This window comes from Pundamilia nyererei, unplaced genomic scaffold, assembly GCF_000239375.1.
Source record: "Pundamilia nyererei isolate P.nyererei 1_Seehausen unplaced genomic scaffold, PunNye1.0 scaffold00417, whole genome shotgun sequence".
NCBI classification, from domain to species: Eukaryota; Metazoa; Chordata; class Actinopteri; order Cichliformes; family Cichlidae; genus Pundamilia; species Pundamilia nyererei.
In genome coordinates this window covers 202,772-207,965 of record NW_005187818.1, presented here as the reverse complement: position 1 = coordinate 207,965, position 5,194 = coordinate 202,772, and the positions used below count along the sequence as shown (strand labels likewise).

The 5,194-nt window shown below is 42.7% G+C and overlaps 1 protein-coding gene across 2 annotated transcripts in view; it reads left to right on the top strand.

The window, feature by feature from the left end:
- The window catches only part of ero1b (endoplasmic reticulum oxidoreductase 1 beta), a 21,685-nt gene that overhangs the window by 8,647 nt on the left and 7,844 nt on the right, over window positions 1-5,194 (top strand). The gene's annotated exons all lie outside the window — the stretch shown is intronic.

Sequence of the window (5,194 nt, the reverse complement as noted above, 5' to 3'; positions counted from 1 at the left end):
GTATTTGGTCACCTCAAACAAGGAAAATCTCTGGCTCTCACAGACCTGTAACGTCTTCTGTAAGAAGCTTTTCTGTCCCCCACTCGTTACCTGTATGAATTGAAGCTGCAACTTCTTTAATTTGCCTTACTAGTAAACTACCTGTTTTTTCCCCGTGTTCATAGTACTTATGTCGAAGTTGTGTCATTTGTATAAAGCAATTTAAGTTCTGTCTGCAATGAGACCTTCTTTTTATAAAGTTTGGATGAAGGAGAGATGGCATATTCCTGATCTGTTTCTAAAAGTTCCATTGTTATGTTTGACTCTTTCCTATAACTACTCAATGAGATGATTTGGCCTCTCAAGTAGGCTTTTAATGTGTCCCATAGTGTGGATCTCGTAACTTCAAGTGTGTCATTTATTGAAATAAATAGCTTGATTTGATCCTTTATTTCATTTACTAAAATATTATCTAACAGCAAACCATTATTAAATCGCATTTTGGTGCAGTAGGTCTATCTCCTATTGCTAATCGTAGCAATACTGGACTATGGTCAGATAAAACTATTGCCTTAAAGTCACAACTTTGGGTCTGTGTAAGAAATCTGTGATCTATTAAGAAAACGTCTATTCTAGAATAAGTATGATGAACAGAGGAGAACTATGAAAATTGCTTAGAGTTGGGGAAATAGCTCTAAATGGATCTATCAGTTTATATGTCTTCATGAACTCCTGGATAGTTTTCACAGATTTTGATTTAGATGCTGATCTTTGTGATGGTCTGTCAAGACTAGGATCCAAAAGGAAATTAAAATCGCCGCCAATTATCAGTTTATGGGTATGCATATTAGGTAAAGAGGATATAAATGATTTAATACAGCCTGCATCATCAACATTAGGGGCGTAAATATTTGCTAGTGTAACCTGACTGTTATAAAGTTTCCCTGTAACATAACGTCCACGAGGGTCTGATACTGCTTTTGACGCTATGAAGGGGATCCCTTTTTTGATAATAACAGCTGCACCTCTGAGCTGTGAAGTTAGAGTGAAACACCTGCCCGATCCATCTGCTTTACAAATGCTTTCTTGTAGTTATACATTTGTTTCCTGTTTAAGGGTTTTGTTAGAAATCAAACAAAGAAGCTCTGGAGGAATGTTTAAAGTTGTCATTCTTACAGTAAAAAATAGAGTACAAGCTCTGAACTTAAACAAGTGACTGGAACTCTGTAGAACAGCTGTTTCCTGTATAGGAAGTGACAGCCATCTTGGAAAATGGCGACCATTTGAAAATTCAAGTGTCTTATAAGCAGGGGTTCTTAACCTGTTTTACCTCGGGGCCCAACTTTTCCACTACAAAGGGGCCGAGGCCCATTCAGATATTAACACCGTACTCAATACATTGATGTTGTTTTTGGTTTGATTCATATTTAATAACTAAATCAAATCTACTTCATTCTGACAGCTAAAACCTCGTCAAATAATGATGATGACATGATACAATGTAATAATCACACAGACATTCATTTATTATGTGTATGTGAACCTGCACATAAAACAATTCATGGAGCAAGTCAGACTGCAAGAAGAAACTGAAAGGCTGACGTCAGCCTTAATAACACAGAAATAACTGATCATTTAATTTTACCACAGCAAAAGAGACGAGGAAAAAAGAGGAAATAGAAACTGGATAAATAATGTGGTGATAAAATAAATACATTCAAAATTATTTTCTAATTAATTGAATAAATAAATAAGCTGTTATAAAATGTAAATGAAGTGCAAATGAAAATATAGCCTTATAGTCTGTGAGTGAATCTGAAAGTTACTTCAGCAGTAAACCTTTTGTCATTGGCAGAACCAGAAGTTACTCCTTATGTTTGAGACAAATGGACAAAGAGTCACAGCAGGTAACTCCCCTTTACCTGAGACACCATCAGATCCAGTCTGGGTGGAGTGGAGGAAAGGATCACTCTCAGAGTAGCTTCCACTGTTGCTCTGAGTCTGTTTCGGGCTTTGGTCTTGGTGGTATGTAGTTGTGAATGGGAGAAGGAGTTTCACAGCTCTCAGTGCCAGACGGGTACTCCTTTGAGACAGCAATCCAGAAGGAGCCCAGATCCGGTTTGCCCCACTCCAACGTTAAAGTGCTGTCGGTGGAAACTTCCAGAAGCTGGGATTCCAGATGTGAGAGCAAAGCAACATCATTTTCAGTGGGATCAACAGAAAATGGGTCCAAAATCCACACGTGTGCTTCTCTGGGATCCTCAGGGAAATATTCATCGACAGAGTCACTGACCTTCACCTGAGGGGAGTTTTCCAAGATGTGAGACAAAAGTGGAAACATGTCCATCGTCTTCTCTTGGACCCTCTTAGTCCACAAAGCAAGTTTCCTCTTGAAAGCTTCAACTTTGTCTGCAATAAAAAACATGTTGCTGTTCAGCTGGTTCAGCAGTGAAAAATGTCACAGAGGTAGGCACGCTCAGCGGTGGACTAATAATGTACAAGAGGAGATTTTTTTTCTCTGTAAGAAAAGACCTCATTCCTCAGTTCCAACAAAAGCTTGATGACCAGTCGTGTTCAATGTCACCTCACTGTGGCAGAGCAGATGGACGTGATCTGCTTCCATGTCCTCACAAAGCTCAGCAAAACAACTGGAGTTTACAGCATTAATTTTAATGAAGTTGATGGTTTTCACACTTACATCCATCACATCGTGGAACTCTGGTAACATATTTTTTGCTGCAAGGCTTTCACAGTGGAGAACACAGTGGGTCCATTTAGCTACTGGTGCACGATCGAGAATCTGCCTAACGACGCCGTGATGCCTGCCAGTTATTGAAGCTGCACCATCACTGCACACCCCAACACAGTTCTACCAGCTGCCAACTACTGTCCCAGCGATAACAAACAAAAACCAGCAGCAATGCACCATTTGTGACATCAGTGGACTCGTCTAGTTCCAAAGAGAAAAAAACGGACTACTTGTTATTCTTTCCAGAAGCTGATGCTGTATGTCTAAGGCCATGTCTGTGATACGGTGGCTCACAGGGTCGTTTGAAAGTGGGGTGGTCAGTAGCTTCTTTGGAGCAGCCTCTCTGATCATCTCACAGCACATATCTACAGAAATGCCTAAACTTGGCCATGATCCCATGGTTAAGAATCACTGTCTTATAGGGTTTAAATAACTCCAAATGTTGGTTGCTTGGATCCACTTGTGAAAGATTTTCCAGTCATCTGATGCGCAGAGAAGGCAGATAAAACGTGAGGGGACGCACCAAGACCCAATGTAAGCTATAGCACAGTGACCAAAGAGTCATTTACTGATTAATTATGTTAGTGGTTTGACCCCTGGCTAGTCCGGTCTGCATGCCAAAGTGTCCTCGTGCAGGTCAGTGAACCCCAAGCTGCTCCAGAGTGCGTGTGAATGTTACATAAATGGACTGATTCTTATCAGTACTCAAGTCCGCAAAGCGCTCTATACAACATGCCACATTCACCCAATCACACCCATTCTCACAAGCACTTCCTCTGTACTTAGTGCTTTCTAACTGCATTCACACACATTCACACTGCGATGGATGCATCGGAGAGCAACTTGGGGTTAGTATCTTGCCCAAGAATACTTGAAATGCAGACTGGAGGAGCCAGTGATCGACACCAAGCTTCCGATCAGTAGGTGTTGTGAAATCTGTTTATGTTGTCCTAGTAAGGCTACCATGAGGGCAGCCACTAGAGGTCGCTAGGAGACTGGGGGTATTTGTGTTTTCCAGAAATTGATGTAGCCACGTACACTGCTGCTACAATTGAATAAAAAGTGGTTCGTGCTTGAGAACCCTGCGTCTTATTGCCTCCGAACATGACATGGTGTCAGAAATGAGGACTTCACGCCGAGTTACACGAAGAAATGGCTAAATTTGGACCTCCGGAGCCGTTCGACTTTACACAGCCGGCAGAGTGGCCGATATGGCGGCAGAGATTCTCCCGTTTTTGAGTGGCGTCCAAGCTAGGGATGGAGAGCGGCGAAGTGCAGGTGAACTCGCTTCTTTACTCCATGGGGAGAGATGCCGAACCAATATATGGCTCATTTGTGTTTCCTGCTGCTACGGAGGCCAGGCCAAGTCCGCAGTTTGAGTATGATCTGGTTATACAAAAGTTCGATGAGCACTTTGTCCCAAAGAGAAACGTTATCCACAACCGTGCCTGTTTTCACAAATGGAGCCAGAGGGCCGGGGAGACTGTACGAGCTCGCGCAGCACTGCGAGTTCGGCGGCAGTAAAGACGAGCAGATCCGGGATCGTATCGTCATTGGATTAATTGACAAAGATGTTTCACAAAAACTCCAGCTCAAGGCGGACTTAACTTTGGATAGAGCCATTCAACTAGCACGCCAGAGTGAACAAGTCAAACAGCAAAGTGCAGACCGAGTGGAAAGCACGGTGAATGAGGTGAAACAGAGGCATTATAACAGCATGAGAAGGAGTTACTACCATCCTCATCAGGTACGTGAGCAACAACATGGTGAGAGTAAACCAAAATGCCAAAGATGCAACAGGGTGCATGACAAAAGAGAAAACTGCCCAGCCCGCAATAAAAGATGCAGAAAGTGCAATAAGTTGGGACACTTTGAAGTTGTATGCAAAACCAAAATGCTAAAAGAGGTCAGGGCTGAGGCTGTAGAGGACTCAGATGAGGATTCATTCTTCATAGGGGAGCTTTTCCTGGGAGCAGTAATTGAGCCAAAAACAACAGTCATTGAGGAGTCAGGCTCAGATGCCGACTGGGACATTGAGCTATTGGTAAATGGCAGTCCAGTTGATTTCAAAATTGATACAGGCGCAGACACCACTGTTATGACAGAAACGACCCTTAATAAGCTACAGCAGAGACCCAAACTTATCCAGTGTAAGCCAACTGTGTACAGCCCTGGTGGAAAAGTCAAGTGCATGGGTAAATTCCTTGCTACTACAGAGTACAAAGGCCAAAAGTACCAGTACTGGATTACAGTTATAAAAGGGCAATATGCAAGTAACCTACTGGGGAAGACAGTAGCAAAGCGCATGGGATTAGTCACTAGAGTTAACAAAATCAGTAGTGACTTAACAGAGGATGTGTTCGGAGAAATTGGCCTGCTGAACTGTGAACCTGTAAAAATCGAGCTGACCGAAGATGCAGTGCCGTACAGTGTAACCACCCCACGCCGGGTGCCTTTTCCTCTCCT